At 43.9% G+C, this 18846-nt stretch overlaps 1 protein-coding gene across 3 annotated transcripts in view; it reads right to left on the reverse strand.

Moving 5' to 3' along the window:
• NCK2 (NCK adaptor protein 2) overlaps positions 1-18846 on the reverse strand; it is a 154981-nt gene that overhangs the window by 123503 nt on the left and 12632 nt on the right. The gene's annotated exons all lie outside the window — the stretch shown is intronic.

Here is an 18846-nt window from a genome sequence, read left to right on the forward strand (position 1 = left end):
AGGGTAGAGAAGAATGTAAAATAAGAATGCATCAGCTGTTTTAGAGGAGAGGAGTGTTCTTAAATAGGGCACAGCCAGCTGGGGAGGAAGAAGGGAGGGAAGGCATTCTCGGGCTATCCTGGTGTGGTATAATAAAAAATATATTTGGTCTTGCTCTGTGGTTCCTGGCACAGAGCTCCCAAAACTCCCGGAATTTCCTGAGTGATAGGGACATCTTTTGTTATTCAGAACCAGCCCCCTAAGACCACGCCCACGCTTATGCTAATGAAATGACTCCGGGTTGGCTCCTGGCTATTTTCAGGATGGGGGCTGGCCATAGAAAGACCAATCATGGGATTAAGAGGGTGGGAACTTTCAGCCCCAGCCCCCAACAACCAAGGGTGTGGGGCTAGAGGCTGAGTTATAAAAACTCTAGAACAAGAAGATTACAGGAGCTCCTGGGTTGAGGAACACACTGATGTGCTAGGAGGGTGGCAGGCCTGGAGAAGCAGCCAAGCCCTGTGCCTCCCCGTGCCCATACCTTCCCCTATGCACCTCTTCCTTCTGGCTGTTCCTGTGTCCTTTGTAATAAACCATTGATAGGAAATTCTGGGAGTCATTAGAGCAAATTATCAAACCTAATGAGGGGGTCACAGGAACCCCTAATATACAGCCAGCTGGTCAGAAGTATGGGAAGGCCAGGACCTGACACCGGCATCTGAAGGGAGAGGCAGTCTTGTAAGACCCAGCCCTTCACCTATAGGGTCTGCACAGAGTCCGAGGAGTGGTGTCAGAATTGAATTCAAGGACACCCGGCTGGTGTCAGAGAAGCAGAGAGCCGTGCTGTTCAGTGGCCTCTGGCCACTGTGGCTCCTGAATGCTCAAGATGCAGCAAGTGCATCTGTTCCTGCTTTAAGGGTAAAATGCACACTGGATGCCACACTCATGCAAAAAAAAAAAAAAAAAAAAAAAGAAAAAAAAGAAAAAATACCCCATTAAGGATTTTTATATTGATTGTAAGTTGAAGTGATATTTGTGAACACATTACCAAAATTAATTTCATCTATTTCTTCCTGCTTTTTTTTTTAAAAAATAATGTTTATTTATTCTTGAGAGAGAGAGAATGAGTAGAAGAAGGCAGAGAGAGAGGGGGAGACACAGAATCTGAAGCAGGCTCCAGGCTCTGAGCTGTCGGCACAGAGCCCGATGCGGGGCTCAAACTCATGGACCGCGAGATCATGACCTGAGCCACCCAGAAGCTTTTTAAACAAGTTACACATTTAGCTGACATTGGTGGCTTGCATGATAGTTCTACTGGATAGTGCTGTCTTCTGAACACGTGGGGACTGAAAGCCACTTTTCATCTTAAATTTTCACATGCAAAGAAAGAAAGCACCTGAGGATGGGAGGGATGTGGGTAATCAACGGGAGAAGGAAGTAATATTCATCATGCACATCACCTGAGCCGGGAACCACCCGGTACCTGGTACAATTTCACCCTCAACCCCCTTGATGATGAGAATTCCCCCTCCTACCAGAGAAAAAGGCACCAAGCCTCACTCACGCCAATGAAGTCACAGAGCAAGGACTCTGACTTCACCCCCATTCCTTCCTGCACAGCAGGGCTAGCAGACTTTTCTAGAAAAGGACCAGATAAATATTTTAGGCTTTGCAAGCCACACAGTCTCTGTTGCAATGACTCAACTCTGCCCGTGTATCAGGAACACAACCACAGACCATACGTAAATAAAAGGGGTCTGGCTGTGTTCTAATAAAACCATATTCACAAACACAGACAGGGAGCCGGATTTGGCCCGCAGGCCATTGTTTGCCAACCCCTGCTCTACGCTGTTGAAAACAACAGGTCCAAAATAGAGTCACTTGCACTAAGACCAGAGTCACCAAACTGAGACTCAACTGATAACTGTATTCTCCCAGAAATGGAATATTAAACCAGTGATGAACTAATAAGCACTACTTACTTAGGTCACCTGGCTGACAGCCCTCTGCCATCTACTAAAGGAAAGTGACTTTGTCGTGACCAACCTGCTTTTTTTGTCTAGTATTACCTCCTTGTTCCCATTCCCTCCCACCTACAAAAGCCTTTCATTTTGTACAGCTTCTCAGAACCCCTTTCTATCTGCTGGATGGGAGGCTGCCCAGTTCACCAACTGTTGAATAAAGTAAGGACGATCTCTGCACTTCATTCAGTTGAGTTTGGGGTTTTTTTTAATGCTGATTTTATTTATTTGGGGGGGGGGGTACAGAGAGAGACAGAGAGACAGAGAGAGAGAATCCCATGCAGGTTCCATGCTGTCAGTGCAGAGCCCGACACAGGGCTCGATCCCATGAACTGGGAGATCATGACCTGAGCCCCAGTCAAGACTCGGACACAACCAAATGAGCTACCAGGTGCCCCAAGTTTGAGTTTTTAACAGTTTAGTGGCAGTGGTAAAACGCAGAGAGACCTCCGGCCCCTTCAGGAATGGGAAACATATGTGGACCCTTAGACTTGTCTAACTTTGTTGCCATTCCAAGGCCCGTGGATAAGATCCTCTCAGATCTGAGCTCTGCTTGTGTTGAGCTCCCGGTCTGCTTGGCTTTCCAGGCTAGGATTCTTGGGTCGGTCTCAATGGACTGAAGTCTCTAACACAGCACCAGGCCAGTCCTCGTCCAGGGCTTAAGCTGGCAGAGGGTTCCTCCTGAAACCCGAATCCCCAGCGCCTGGTTAGTCCCTTGTCCCATATGTTGCCGTCTACTGGTTTGGTCCATAGTTCCACATTGGGAGCTGCTGGTGCTGCTCACCTAAGGCCTTCTCTTGGCCGGCCCACAGTCCATAGTACCATGTCTTTGGTTACTGCTGGCATCCACAGCTCCACATCCTCAGTTACTGGTGGTTTCTGTTCACGTGCACGTAACGTAAAGGAGTAATACATCCATTGTTACTGGGAATCTCAGGAGCCAAAGCTGCAAAACCGACGGGCACGGCAGGCCAGGCACTGAAAAGCTGCTGGGGTGCTCACCACCTAACTCGAAGACTCTCGTGCTAGGATAAGCTGGTCACAACATGGGCCAGACACCAGGCCACCTGCCAACCTCAAGAAAATCCCCCTGTAATGAGGTACAAGGTAAGGCACCATACAATCCCCAGCTCGGTGGCACATCCCTCTTAGGTATTAATTTGCCTCTGAAGAACCCACAGCTTGGCTGAAGACAAAGAGATCCTCTAGATTCAAAGACTTGAGCATGCCAACTTCTGGTACACCTGCCTCTTTTATCCCTGAGAATTATGGCCCTGGAAGCTGTAGTTACCTACAAAAATGACAGACTCTCACTAAGACAAGCCAGAATTACAATGGCCATCATGGAGAACACTCCAACTAGACATCATTCGTTTAAGAAATGCACTTGAAAGGGGCACCTGGGTGGCTCAGTCGGTTGGGCATCAGACCTTGGCTCAGGTCATGATCTCATGGTTTGTGAGTTCGAGCCCCACATCGGGCTTTGTGCTGACAGCTCAGAGCCTGGAGCCCGCTTCAGAGTCTGTGTCTCCTCCTCTCTCTGTCTCTCCCTCCCTTGCTCATGCTCTATCTCTGTCTCTCAACAAATAAATGTTAAAAAAAAAAAATTAAAAGAAAAAAAAAGAAATGCACTTGAAAGCAACGGTTCCCAGGTCAAACAGAATGGGATACCTATTTTAATTGGCATGCAGGAGCCTCCAAAAGGCTTCAAGATTCCAAAATCGCTTCATTGAAAGATTCTGTGCAAAAAGCTACTACAAAATTGAGGACACAAGAAGTACCTAAAACAAAAAACTACGATGTGACTCCTACTGCTCCCCTCTAGTCTCCTTTACGTGAGCACTCAGAGTCTGCTAATCGTCTATCTGAACTGCCTTGCCACTCTGGAGAGACCGCACAACCGTAAACAGAAGCCTGCCAAACTAGTGGTCTTCCAGACGCCCCCATATCTACCTTTGCACACTTCACATGGGCCCCTCCCAGGGCTGGCGGGACTCTGGGGGACTTCCTGGTGAACTACTAGTTATTCCCTTAAACAGCCAAAGGGAAACTAAAATTGAAATCAATGGAAATCCTGGCCAGATTCTGGTAAATACTAGAGCTATACTCCCTACTTAAAACTCTACTCCAGAGCCTCTAGATGGGATTGTGGGAAAACTGGCAGAAGTCAGCAAAGGGTGACATGTGTGTCTTCTGGGAAGTCTTGTTTTTCATGTCCTGAGAACTGCCTAAGTCTTTCTTCCTTTTGGCTATCTCTGGGGTTGGCAGAGTGAATAGTATCCTTTTTACCCTCCCTGGGAATTCCTCTTACATCCAAGGGGGGTGGGAAGGGACTATTCAGTACTGCCAGGAATATTTACTGCTTTTCCCAGCTGAAACCTGACAAGCTATTTGAAAGGATTTTTTTAAGTAGCTCTGTGGTCAGAAGTTGGCCAAACTGGAAGCTGATACTCAGAACCTGATAGGGACTGTTTTTAGGACCTCTCCCCTTAGCTAAATGTACCCAGAGGCAAAGAAAAACATTCCAAGGACAAAGTTCTAAATCTAGAACACAGGAATCTTTTGATTTCCATCTTAGTTGGAGATCCTCTCCCAGATATAAAGACACAAATTAAAGATAATATAGTCGGGTGGGAGAGTCAGCCCTTTTGAAATCATTGTAGATCACAACGCAATTCTTTAGGAATTAAGAACAACGGTCCTTGTCTTACAAACTGAGTCTTTATGAGAACAGAAATGCAGCTCTGGAAGCAATTCAAAGCCTACCTATCCTTTCTACCCTCCCCAAACCTCACCACTCTCCTCAAAAGGCTTGCAGGTATCATAAAAGATTTAGGAAACAAAAGTCCCAAAGGGAGGAACTCAATCTTTCCCTGTGCCTTTGAGATGTAAATGTTCTATCTGGTCTCTAGGCTAGGAACTGAGGTCATTCTTATCAGTAGGGGGGAAAAAATGGGGCAGGACATTTGGAACCCAGGCAAATGAAAAATCTTAAAAGTCTTCACAGGGGCACCCGGGTGGTTCAGTCAGTTAGATGCTTGACTTCAGCTCAGGTCATGATCTCATGGTTTGTGAGTTCAGGCCTGCGTTGGGCTCTGTGCTGACAGCTCAGAGCCTGGAGCCTGCTTCAAGATTCTGTGTCTCCCTCTCTCTCTGCCCCTCCCCCACTCATGCTCTGTCTCTCTGTCTCAAAAATAAACATGAAAAAAAAAAGTCTTCTCCACAAATATTAGTAAAAAGTTTAAGCCATCAGAACAGGTAACCTTAAGTTATCCCATCTTCTAAATCCACAATTTGGATCCAAGTGTTCTATTGTAAACTAATGAGCTCTGCATTGGTGTACCAGTTAAAATTTTTTCATGGTTAAAATTTTAAAATAGCTGTAAGATGTGTTTGTGTCTGTATTTATGTTTATATATGTCTAATATGTATACTGCAGATGTGTGATATTTCTCTGTCTCTGGCTGGTACTGCCAAAATTATTTTTTTTTTAATTTTTTTTTCAATGTTTATTTATTTTTGGGACAGAGAGAGACAGAGCATGAACGGGGGAGGGACAGAGAGAGAGGGAGACACAGAATCGGAAACAGGCTCCAGGCTCCGAGCCATCAGCCCAGAGCCTGACGCGGGGCTCGAACTCCCGGACCGCGAGATCGTGACCTGGCTGAAGTCGGACGCTTAACCGACTGTGCCACCCAGGTGCCCCCAAAATTATTTTTTTAAGGTCTATTTAATTAGTTTAAAGCAAAATAAGCATTTACCAAATTGAGTACTTCTAGACTTTCAGAAACATAAAATCTAACCCAAATGTTTTTCAAGTTCACCTGATCTAGGATAGTCTTTGGTTTAAAAAAGAGAGAGAGAGAAAGAGAGAGAGAGAGAGAGAGAAAGAGAGAGAGAAAGAGAGAGAGAGAGAGAGAGAAAGAGAGAGAGAGAGAAGCAAGTTTAGGTTTGTTGGTTTCATTAAAACAGGCATGCATTTACAGTGATTTTATTCTGCTTGGGTTTTCTAGTCAAATAGATTAATGTTCTGTTACGTTTGCCAGCAACAAAAGTAACCTAGCATAATGCCTAATTTTCTTTAGTGTCTGCAAAATTTTCATGAGTAATCTAAATATGTTAAAAGCAAGTGATTTAGATAGATGTAAGTAGGATAAAAGTTTCCAGGTGAACTTTTCAGCGATGATTATGAGTATACTTACAGAGTTTCCCCAAATATTTTTGATAACTTGAAACTTTATAGTTTTCCTACATTAAGTTAAATGGTACATAGTGAACATTTAGATCACTTAATATCTAGATCATTTTCAAATAAGATAAAATAATGAAACATTAATGAAACATTAATTATTGAACACAGGTTTATCTACTTTTACTTTGGGTTTCTTATTGTAAAGAAACGTAAGGTATGTGGGTCTATTAGTAATGTTTCATACAACATTGAGAAATTTACTGTGAGGCAGAATATTCTATAAATTATGAAGTGTATTTGTGAGTTCACCGATCCACAGAATGCTGGTGTAAGAGTCCACAATTACATACTTCTTAGTTCTCACTAGGAAATAAGGACCCTGAGCTTTAAGAATTTTAATCAGTGTATGTACTTGAAACTTCTTAGAAATAATAAGGGTGAAGGGAAACAAGTGTGTATTAAGAGTAGGCACGGGGGGGCGCCTGGGTGGCGCAGTCGGTTAAGCGTCCGACTTCAGCCAGGTCACGATCTCGCGGTCCAGGAGTTCGAGCCCCGCGTCAGGCTCTGGGCTGATGGCTCAGAGCCTGGAGCCTGTTTCCGATTCTGTGTCTCCCTCTCTCTCTGTCCCTCCCCCATTCATGCTCTGTCTCTCTCTGTCCCACAAATAAATAAATGTTGAAAAAAAAAATTAAAAAAAAAAAAAAAAGAGTAGGCACGGAAAGTAAAATGACTGGGTCTTCCAGAATGAGAAAAAACATATAGGACAAGATCTGAATGGGTATGAAAAAAATTGTAGGCTTTTGGAAAAGGAATCTTGGGAAGAGAATTTTGCCAGTGGTCAAGTGGGCTAATACTGGAATGGATTTATTTAAGGTTTCCTAAAGAGCTTTAACAGCAAAAGTACACTGGTACAAAACTAGAATTTGATTTTCTCTCTGCTAAAAGGACAGCTTTCTCTTGGACTTTGGGTATGCTTTAGATTAGAGATAGTGAAGGTTTATCTTTTATGTAATCTGCCTGGCCAGCAAAGCTTTTTTGTTGTAACCAAAATAATTTCCGGGCGCTTCCCATGGTCTTCATCAGGTCTTGGATTACTTAAGAAAATCCAATCTTCTCAATAGTAAAAGAGCTAAATTTTGTTCACAACTATGCAACCTTCTGAATTTGCCTTTATCATCATCCTCTATTGTCCTTTTGGTTAAACAGATAATTAAGTATTATCTCATGATGCTCTGTGATCCTATTTAGTCAAATGTGTTCAAATTGCTTGATGTTTTGACAACTTCCTAAAATCAAATTCTAAATGGGGGCTTCTCCCACCTTAAAGTAACTCTGAGATTTCCCAGAGGGTCCCTGAAAAAATTGCAAAGATTTGTCTCTCCCCTGGTAAAATATTAAACTAATTCGGTTTATTTGCTGTTAAGGTACATAGGAAGCATTATCAAATACAAGGGATGCCTAAACCTCCTTAGTTTGTATTTACATGGATGCAGGTTATTAACATAAATGTTCTACAGACTGTAAGAAATTCCTAGAAATATGATGTGTCCCAATATAATGTCACCAGTCATAATTCCAGTTATCTTAAAATGTTACATATAGCACAAATAACCAAATTTCCTTGTCATTTCCATTATATTGAACCTAACAATGAGCATCTTTAAGTCTCTGGGCATCTGCAGACAGCCACTGTCTCACTCTGATGCTTTTGCAGAAGTGAGACTCATGAAAAGGACCCTACCAGGAACTCCTGATCACTGACGCCACCGCCAAATTACAAGGCGTGGAAACTCAGGTGCATATTTCACAGCTGAAGAAGGCCCCACCTGACATCAGGTCCTGCGCAAATGTTGGAGACCTCGAAATCAAACTGAGAAGAGAAGCGGCCAAGACCTCAGATGCAAGAGTGTTTCTTTCCATTCCTCCTTCCCTCTCTATCCTCTTCTTAATTCTTACAGTACGAAGGTCTTTGTGATTCATTTGCACATATTTTGCTCTGCTCTGGCCTGAAAGATAATGCCATGGTTCATATACTCAAGCCATTGCAAACAGGGATAATCCAACCTTGACACGACTGTTGGATTTGCCATAATGCCGACAATCCTGTAGTTCTGCCCATCACACACGTCTCCCTGATTGCCAAATGCTTCAGTTTCTCTGGAACTGAGTCAGCCCCCTCTCTATTAAGTCAGGCTCCTCAACCCCTGGGGGTCTATTTCCCTGCCTCAGTTTAAGAACCCCAAACCCAGGGAACATTGTGTCCAGGCTCTGTACAAAGAAAGGGACACAAAGCAAGGGTAACTGGAACAAAAGTGCCTGTACGGTCTAGAGTCGCTTAAATTTCACATGCCTCCATGGCTGTCACCTTCCCAGCCTTGAGCCACAGACTCAAGCAGGCATCGCCAGAGGGCATTCATGACTCCAAAATAGCTTCCTTTGGTAGCTGCTCCCCTGGCTAAGAGTAAGTACAAATGAGGCTACTTCCAGACCTTCACCTTAACTCTCGAAGGTGTTGCAGAAGCCGCTGTTAAAGCCAATAGCTGCCAACCAAAATTCCTGGGCTCTCTGGCCGAAGTTGTTCTTGATAATACGAGAGCCCTCGACTACTGTTTTGGCAGAGCAAGGAAGTGTCTGCACCGTGGTTAACGCCACTTGCCGCACTGAATGGACACTTCTGGGGAAGCTGAGCTCAGCTACGGAAGATCACAGAACCAAGCGAGCTGGCCTAAGAAAGGGACTCCTTCAATGGGACTTGACTTGTTTGGTTTGTGTCTTGGGAGACCATGTCTTTGAAGTACTCCAGACAATAGGAATGATTCTGCGTATAATAATCATAAGAATCTTCCTGGTGCGCTGTGTTCTCCCACAAGCTTTAAGTGCATGTTCATGTTCGCAGCTGCTAACCGCCAAGCAAGTGAGGTCACTGGGAATGGAACATCGGAAAAGTAATGAAGAGAGTGGCTGACGTAAAGAATGTGAACCTGAAGTCATGACCTGTGACTGAATACCAGAATCAGCAAAAAAAAAAAAAAAAAAAAAAAGTCATCACCTGTGAATACTGACAGAAATCAGCAACACTTGAGAACTTCTAAGAGGTGGCTAGGAGTAATGCTAATGCTTTAAATTTGGATCACATCTCTCAGGTTTAGTCTGATCAAAAGAGGGGAATTGTTTTTTTCTGGTTTTGTTTTTAATTTTAGTTAACATACTGTGCAATACTGGTTTTAGGAAGAGATTTCAGTGATTCATCGCTTGCATACAACACCCAGTTCTCATCACAAGTGCCCTTAGTCCCCGTCACCCATCTAAGCCCATCACCTACCCACCTCCCTCCACCAACCCTCAGTTTGTTCTCTTATTGTTTTCTTTTTCTTTTAACATTTATTTATTTTTGAGAAACAGAGAGCATGAGCAGGGGAGGGGCAGAGAGAGAGGGAGATACAGAATCCAAAGCAGGATCCAGGCTCTAAGCTGTCAACAAAGAGCCTAATGCAGGGCTCGAACCCACAAACCATGAGATCATGACCTGAGCCAAAGTTGGGCACTTAACCAACTGAGCCACCCAAGTGCCCCTGTTCTCTATTATTAAGAGTCTCTTATGGCTTGTTTCCCTCTTTTCTTCTTTCTCCCGTTCCCATATGTTCATCTGTGTTCATTCTTAAATGTGACATATGAATGAGATCATAGGATATTTGTCTTTCTCTGACTTATTTCACTTAGCATAATGCACTCTAGCTCCATCCATGTCCTTGCAAATGGCAAGGTTTATTTTTAACGGCTGAGTAATATTCCATGGTGTACATATTCCATACCTTCTTTATCCATTCATCCGTCAATGGACATATGGGCTCTCTCCATAGTTTGGCTATTGTTGACGATGCTGCTATAAAAATCAGGGTTCATGTACACCTTTGAATCTGTATTTTTGTATCCTTTGGGTAAATACCTAGTGGTACACTTGTTGGATCATATATGGTAGTTCTATTTTTAACTTTTTGAGGAACCTCCAGACTGTTCTCCGGAATGGCTGCACCAGTTTGCATTCCCACCAGTGTAAGAAGGTTCCCCTTTCTCCACATCCTCGCCAACACCTGTTGCCTCTTGTGTTGTTAATTTTAGCCATTCTGACAGGTGTGAGGTGGTATCATCATGGTTTTCATTTGTATTTCCCTGATGATGAATGACGTTGAGCATCTTTTCATGTGTCTGTTAGCCATCTGGATGTCTTCTTTGGGAAAGTGTCTATTCATGTCTTCTGCCCATTTCTTCACTGGATTATCTGTTTTTTGGGTGTTGAGTTTGATAAGTTCTTTACTGAATTTTGGATACTCACCAAGAGGGGAAATGTTAAAAATTAAACATTTAAAAATTAAAAAACAAGTTTCTGCTCTCCCAAAAATGGAATCTCAAGCCAATCAATGAGGAATCACCTCATCAGCACTAATTAGGTAGTTTTCCTGATAGACCCCTGCCATCCCCTAAAGGAAGGTGACCTTGTCTGGCCAATCTGCTTTTTTGTCTAGTATAATTTCTTTGTTCTTCTTCCCTTCTCCCTATAAAAGTCTTCCATTTTGTACAGCTCCTCAGAGGTCCTTTCTATCTGTGGGACAGGATGCTGCCTGGTTCACAAATCGTTGAATAAAGCAAATTAAGATCCTTAAAAAACTTACTCAGTTGAATTTTGTTTTTTAACAACACCATGAAGAGAAACAGCTACTCCTAAATGACTCAATCAACAGCGCATGCCCCAAATATAACCAAATTATAAAAATCCGTTTCACAAAATACTAATTAGGTTATGGTCATAACAGGTTGACCCGGGAACGTCAAATTCTGTAAGCTACCTTACTGTTAGGCATCTAAGCTTTTATTAGACACCACAAGTAGGCCATCTAAGCACTGGCACTAGATGTATTAAGTTAACAGCAAATTACATTTGGTACAACGCATATGATGTGTGTGGCAAAAATAAAATTAAAAGTGTCTCTCAAGGGAATATATAGTGGAGGATAGGAGACGAAACACAAAAAGGGGTCCAGGCATCCAGGCCAAAGTCAACCCTGTTTCTGCACAGGGAAGGGGTAAACACCCCCATCCTAGCATTGACGTGTGTGTGCACCTGATCGGACTAAGTTCACACATACAGGTGTTGTGCACTTGGGCAAATACTCCCATGTCAGGGTTCTCTTTGAGATCAACCTCACCCCTTCTCGGATTCGCAGTTTTAACCAGCACTCTACAGGCAGCAGCAAAATGGAAGGTGGCAGCTCAGGTCAATTATTAAACTAATATATAAACTTAAAAATACAACTTATTTTTACACCAAGTTTGTCCCACTTTCTGGTCACTCCTCGTACCGCACACAACACTGATACTTCCCAGCCGGGAGAGAGAGTCCACATTCCCTGCGACTCACGCTACTATCCCCGCTCTTACCTTGTTCACCTTTCCCCTCTTAATCCCCGCCGTCCCCCCACCCCTGCCGCCCGCTTCATTCTTTCATTGTCTTTAAGAATCTTTTAAAGGGCTCATCATAAAGTGATTTCTATCATCTCTTGAGCCAATGAGGAGAAACATCATAAAACCCTAATAAAGAAGTAGGGCTGTAGTTTCAGGGAGTCCCTCTTGGCAGCAATAAAGTCTCACTGAGCAGGGCTAAGAACGGCTTGAACTTGTATACTGTATGAGTCACCTACTGCCAGGTATCAAATCACCACAAACTTAGCAGGTTAGAACTACATGCGTCTATTATCTCTGTTTCCACAGGTCTGGAGTTTGAGCACAGCTTACCTGGGCTCTTAATCTATTACTCAACAATACACAGCTAATATACGTAATCCGATTGATACACACACACACACACACACACACACACACACACACACACAAACACACACCATTCTGAACCTTTGGGAGGTTATCTGCCTATTCCAGGTGTGGCAAGTTTACTAAAAATATTCACAACTCTTCCTGAAAATGTCTTCGGAGGTAACAGAGTCCCTTTCCTTCTGTCCCATGTGGCCAGGGACCAAAGCAAGATAATCCACTTCTGTCACCCACTGTAGGCCCCAAATAAGGCTCCAAAGAACAATCTACTATTCACAAAAACTAAATGCGCCCTCAAAGGGAAAAGACATGCTACCGCTGAGGATGTTTCGTATGCTATCAGAGAATCCCATCAAAGAACAGCCCACCAGCTAGAAAGTAAAGTCCAAGAGTCGGCAGCAGGGCCCTGCCTAGGGAATGACCGTGCAGGAGTTCTAAAATCAGTGAGTACCGGCAGAGTCCTTGACCTTCAAGGACCGCTTTAAACGAGGTATGAACAAATTGCAGTCAATTCGTTTTTAAACAGCAGTGATGCTGTTTTACGAATATTCTGAGATAAGGTGGTCCAGACTACGTTAACTCAAAATGTCTTTATGGAGGGGCCACTGACCTTCTTCCAAAAGCAGCATAGTTTGGGTGACATTGATACTTCCACACTACTGAATATTCGTACATCCCTTTAGAAGGGCATTGTAGCAACATACGTCAAGAACCATAAGGATGTCCACCACATTTAACTCTGCAATCTCTCTCTGAGGAACGGAGGCTCTGGAAACAATTCAGTAGAAGAAAAGCAATATGCTCAGAGATGCACACAGGGACCTTGTCTACTGGAGCAAACATTTAAATGACCAACTCAGTAGGCTGCTTCTCCAACTGATGGCACTTACAGCTCTTTGGGACATCACTCAACAAGAAAACGGTACAAAGATTACGAACAAAGAGGGAAAATGGTCATATTGAGAAGAGCATAAAATTGTACAAATGGTTACAAATACTTATAGGGACTAATTACAAATGTGAAGTTTCTCTTTGGGGATAAGATTGCAGAAGGCATCTTCCTCTTCAAATCCTATCTTTATGAGTTAGCCTTGTCTTTATCACTAAAAGAAACTCTACCAGGGGGAAAAAAGGGAAAGGAAAGGGAAGGAAAGGGAAGGAAAGGGAAAGAAAGGGAAGGGAAGGAAAGGGAAGGGAAGGGAAGGGAAGGGAAGGGAAGGGAAGGGAAGGGAAGGGAAGGGAAGGGAAGGGAAGGGAAGGGAAAGAAAAGAAAAGAAAAGAAAAGAAAAGAAAAGAAAAGAAAAGAAAAGAAAAGAAAAGAAAAGAAAGGAAAGATCAGCAGTGCCATAAAAGAGAGGTCTCAGAAAACTAGGTCTCAAATATGGTATGTGAGCGTTCAGTTTACATCTTTTCAGACCTGGTGGAGTTGTAAACCCCACCTGGGAAGCCCAGAGCAAATGACTAGGCTCATTTTGCTTCCTGTGAGCCTTTCCCAATTGGAAGGAACTGGCCATTGAGTGAGTCTGGAGGTAGTTCTGTGACTGCACTTTCAAGCAGGGCAGGACGCAGGTGCCTGCAGGGATGTAGAAGGAGGCGTGCCCGCTCAACTCCCAATCAAGTCCAGGCACCCAGACCATCAGGAACACGGGACACCTGCCCGGGACATCCTGAAGTTGCAAAGCTGGTGACTCCAGGGTCACCGCCCACGTGTGCCAACAGAACACGCCCACATGAAAACAGAGAGGCGGTCAGGGCTAACCCTTGGATAAATCACTTAGCTTCTCCAATCGCTCCCTTCATCTGCTACACAGGGTAAGGGCAGCCGGTAGGGGGGCAGTGAAGATCAAACAGAACAACACGTATGAAATGTAAAGTGCTCAATAAACAGTAGCGCCTGTCACAATAATACTTTACAAATGTTCCTCCACACCATCCATCATTTTCTGCGAATTTCCAGCAGCTAGTATTTATAATCCTATGTACAGAGGAGCACAGTACAAGCATTGCACCAGTTCTTCTTCCAAACTATTTTTTTTTAATGTTTTATTTACTTTTGAGAGACATAGTGTGAGTGGGGAAGGGGCAGAGAGGGGGGGGACAGAGGATCTGAAGCGGACTCTGAGGTGACAGCAATGAGCCTGATGTGGGGCTGGAAGTCGGGAGCTAAATCAGCTGAGCCACCCAGAGGTGCCCCCAAACTATTTTTTATAGCATATTTCTGTGAAACATGGGGTCAAAACTCCAGAAACCATTTCGCCATAACACCGCTGAGAACCAAAAAACTGAACTCCTCTATGCAAGAGATTTCTAAAAGTCATCAACATTTTCCTGATGCTGGTAGTTATTATAAACCCCTAGGTACCAAACCCATGACCCAACCCCACCAGTCTATTAAATGATCAAAAATCCCAGAACACTGTCTATATTCAGCTGTTAGCTAGTAAACTGAATGCATATTTTCCTACTTTGACAATTTAAATGATCAAATTTACAGAAACAATGATTAGGCTATGTAATTTAAATAAAATTTTTGGATTTTTTCTTTTTCTTTCTTTTTTTTTTTTGAGAACAGATCCTTTTTTACCCACTTGGGAGATATGTTGTCATCATTGCGTGACCGGAAAAGAGTTCTGCCAGGCAACAAAATTAAATCACCCTCCTGCAAGGCTTGTATAGATCATCTCTGGCCTGAGGGCTACGGCCCAACGGCTGCATGACCAGACAGGACGGTACCGGGTCCCCAAAAGGTGTCGCCCTCCTGTGCACACACCCCCACCCGCAAGTCAGGCTGGTGAGGCCTCAGATTCCTCCTCAGGATGCTTTCGAATGGTTTTCGTTTTATGCAATTGCACTGAAGCAGAGTTATTAAAATATTATTTAAAAAACACATAAGATACTGTAATATATGTGCTTCTTTATTAACTCACTAAACAAAAGGGTGCCGCAGCAGATCTAATAATGACCATAATTTCAAAGGAATGATAAGAAGCTCAAATTTCAACCACTATCTGCAACCACCGTGATGTGGTTATGAACATACTAGTCATTTCTGTGATGACTGTGAAATCTCAAGGGGGGTGTTATCCGTGTTTGCAATAGAAAGGAATACTAAATTTCAGTTAGAAACTAGTGAAAAATAAAAATGTACGTTCTTTCCACTACATGTTCTTGGATCCCCTGAAGTCCATCCACTCACAGCCCTGGGTTCAGGGTTCCCACGCTGGAGAATCACTTGCAACCCCACATTATGTCATGAACCTGAGCCATCAGATTCAACAAATCCCTAGACTCCAGACTTGGGGCAGGAGGGACCTTTCAGAGCAGAATATTCTCTTGCTGCTGTGAAGAACAGGAAGGCCCACTGACATGGGGAGGCAGCTCCAGGCCTGGACCCAGCTCTCCAGTCTGATGTTCTGCCTACTGCGTGCGACTCATTTCTTTGGGCAAGGCCTCCGCCACCTTGAGAGCTGGGAAAAAGCTTCAGACATCACTTTGTCCAACTCCACACTTACATATGGAAACCGTGCTCTCAAAAATCTTTTTGTGTGTGATAAAGAAAACCCAAGACCAGCCAATTCCAAAAATACTGCCCTGAAACAAAGTGGGAATCCTCGCTTTCATATCAAGTGGATTCTTCTACACATGGCCACCAAACCTCACAAAAATGTAGTCAAAACAAAAATTCAGAGAAAGACAAGATTTGTTTAAAAAATTAGAAATCCGCAGGTCAAAACAGAATCGTAAATTATACTTTACCGCGGAGGCATGGATTTAAAAGGAAATCATGTTCAAAGAAGCCATTGCAGATGCTTGTATCCAGTCAATTTTAATAAACAAACACACGGATAAAATCGTGTTCGTGTGAATGAATACAAGGGAGTCTCTCTAGTCCATGGAGCTGTGGGAAGACTGGAACAGTAAGTAGTCTCCCCACAGGGACCTTCCACCCCCCACCCTCAAATTCTACCATTATTTTGGGAGAGAGAAGGTATAAACAGGAAAGTGAAATGGGCTCCTGGCCTTATTTCTAACCCTTTCTGTACCCAAGAAAAAGGTCAACCACTCTTCTCGCTCTGGAGAAAGATTCTCTAGAACCTTCAGCCGCTGGAGGGAAAGGGGTCTTCCCAAGTCGCCCTGCCCCACCCCCAAGCCAGCTTCTGAGCCAACCCCCACCTGGCACAGACCTCTGCTCACGCGCACACTGGAATGATGTCATAGCACCAGGGCCTAAGGGTCACCAGTCCGTGCTTGGGGCAGCAGACTCTGGCCCTATACTTACAGAGTGGGCCAGTGAGACCACTGTAGGAGCCCCCTCTCCACTGAACGCCTCCTCCATCAGAAGCCACCTGAGGTCACTGCCTTCCCCCTGCAGTCGGAGATGGCCTAGGAAGTCAGACGGCCACTGCAAAGCACGAGTCACCGGGCATACGAGAAAGCCATGAGCATCTGCTCGTGGCTCCTACTTGTCAAAGCGTGGACAGCATCCACAGGCTACCCCCACCATCGCACGGTCCTTCACTTGCTCTCACCTGTGCACTCATGTGACAAAACCATTTTCGGACAGGCCTGGGCATTTGAGGACCTCCCTACTGCAGCCTAGACAGACCCTTCCCACTGGGTCCCCGGCTGTTAACTCCACTACTTCCCAGCTGCTGGAGCTCTGAGAGCATCATTCTAAGGCAAGAATGGCTTTGGGCTTATACAGTGAGCCACTCAGGACGTCCAGAAGGCGTTAAAACTGTGGGCGTGGCCAGGCCAGAGGCCCTCTGCAGGGGAGCCTGGGAGAGAGGGTGCCAATGGTAATACACAGCAGCTGGTTCTCCACCCTGAAAACCTGTCAGAACCACCCTGTTCAACAGGAAGACTTTCACACCAACGCTCCCCAGGAGACTCAGGCAGTAGGGCCAAAGCAGGCCCAGGAATCTGCGTTCCTAATACATACCCTAGGACCACATTCTAAAAACAGAGCGGGCCCCTAGTTCCCTCCTCTGGACCGGCACCTAGGGTGGGGCTACAATGCCCCTGTGACCACTGAAAACCTTCCTCTTTCAGAGAGAATAAATCAATCTCCCATGCACAATTCCAAATAACTGAGATACAACCCCCTGGAGGAGGGAGAACATAACTCCTCCCCGTTTAAGTGACTTCCTCCCCAACTGCTGGACGGACAGAGGAAACACGAGTTAACTTTACAGTGGGGAGCCTGCAAACACCACCTCAGCCAGGGGACCGAGGTCATGAGTCACACTGACAGTACGCACCACTGAGATGATGAAAATGGCATCTGATGTCTGTGATCTCCCTTCCAAAACCCCCAACTCCAGTCTAATCATGAGAAAAACATCAAACAAATCCCAACTGAGGAATGTTCCACAAAACTCATGACTGGTCTTCCTCAAAAGTGCACAGGTCATCAAAGTAAGGAGAGTCTGAGAAACTTTCATAGCCAAGAGGATCCTAAAGAGACTTGACAACTAACTATCATGTGGTCTTCTTGGGGGGGGAGGGGATCCAAAAAAGGGACATTACATAAAAGTTAAGAAAATCCAAATAAAGTGTGGACTTCAGTTAACAATAATGTACCAACACCAACTTTGCAATTTTTTCTGTAAATCTAAAACTATCCTAAAATTAGCGGTGCCAGGCTGGGTCAGTCGGAAGAGCATGTGACTCTTGATCTTGGGGTCATGAGTTCGAGCCCCACGCTGGGTGTAGAGATTACTTGACAAAATTTTAAAAGAAATGTAAAAAAAAATTTATTAAAACTATTCTAAAATTAAAGGTTCATATCAAATACATGTTCATGTAAAAATACAGGCACACCTGGGTGGCTCTCCGTCGGTTAAGTATCTTCTTGGTTTCGGCTCAGATCATGATCTCGTGGCTCTTGAGTTCAAGCCCTGCACTGGGCTCCAGGCTGGCAGTGCACAGCCTGCTTGGGATTCTCTCTCTCCCTCCCTCTCTGGACCTCTCCCACTCACACTGTCTCTCTCTCAAGGTAAATAAACTTAGAAATAAATATATGTACCATACGTACTATCTGGAAATACATACATGCGAAGCATAACGTGGATGAATTACAAAGCGTACTTTGGAAAAGCAGGTGGGTAAAAACTGGAATGAACAAAAGGAGAGAAACCTACTCCATTAGCTTAACACAATAAAATAAGGTCATTATATAGTTGCAACTCATTACAATTTTTGTCCTGTTCTTCAGAGAACACATGATATATACTTGAATATGTGAAATAATAAAGACTACGAGTTTGTAAATAACAACAAAAAACTCCCTCTCCTGAACGAGACCCAGAACAAGCTTATTGAACATACATTAAATTCTTTCCCACTCAGGTCGCCGAGAACCAGGAATCGATGTATTCTCTAATCGATGCATTCAGGAATCTTTACAGTGACATCACGTAACTCATATTTCAAGTGATAGTCTCATTATTCTCAAATTAAGTTAATTGAAACGCCAAGCATTAATGACAAATAATTACAGCGTCTCATAAAAACTATTTTACACTAATCCACATCATCAAAAGTTAAATGCAAACTGGTGCGGTATGAAATGGAAGACAAATCACAAATTATGATTTTAATTGTGTTGAATGCCAGTATTCAGTTATCTCCTGATGCTAAACAGGGCTAAAGAAGTACCCAAATCAGCCTGCCTACAGACAACAGCTTCATCCCAACTTGATGCCGAATGGCACGATTTGGGTACTAGATAAAGCCAAAGTCAACAGCCTGAAACACTGCACTTAAAATAGACAAAAAGAACTTCGATGATCGAGAGAGACAGAGTTTAAGTTTCAAAGGAGACAC

The sequence above is a fragment of the Felis catus genome, chromosome A3 (assembly GCF_018350175.1).
Source record: "Felis catus isolate Fca126 chromosome A3, F.catus_Fca126_mat1.0, whole genome shotgun sequence".
Taxonomy (NCBI): Eukaryota; Metazoa; Chordata; class Mammalia; order Carnivora; family Felidae; genus Felis; species Felis catus.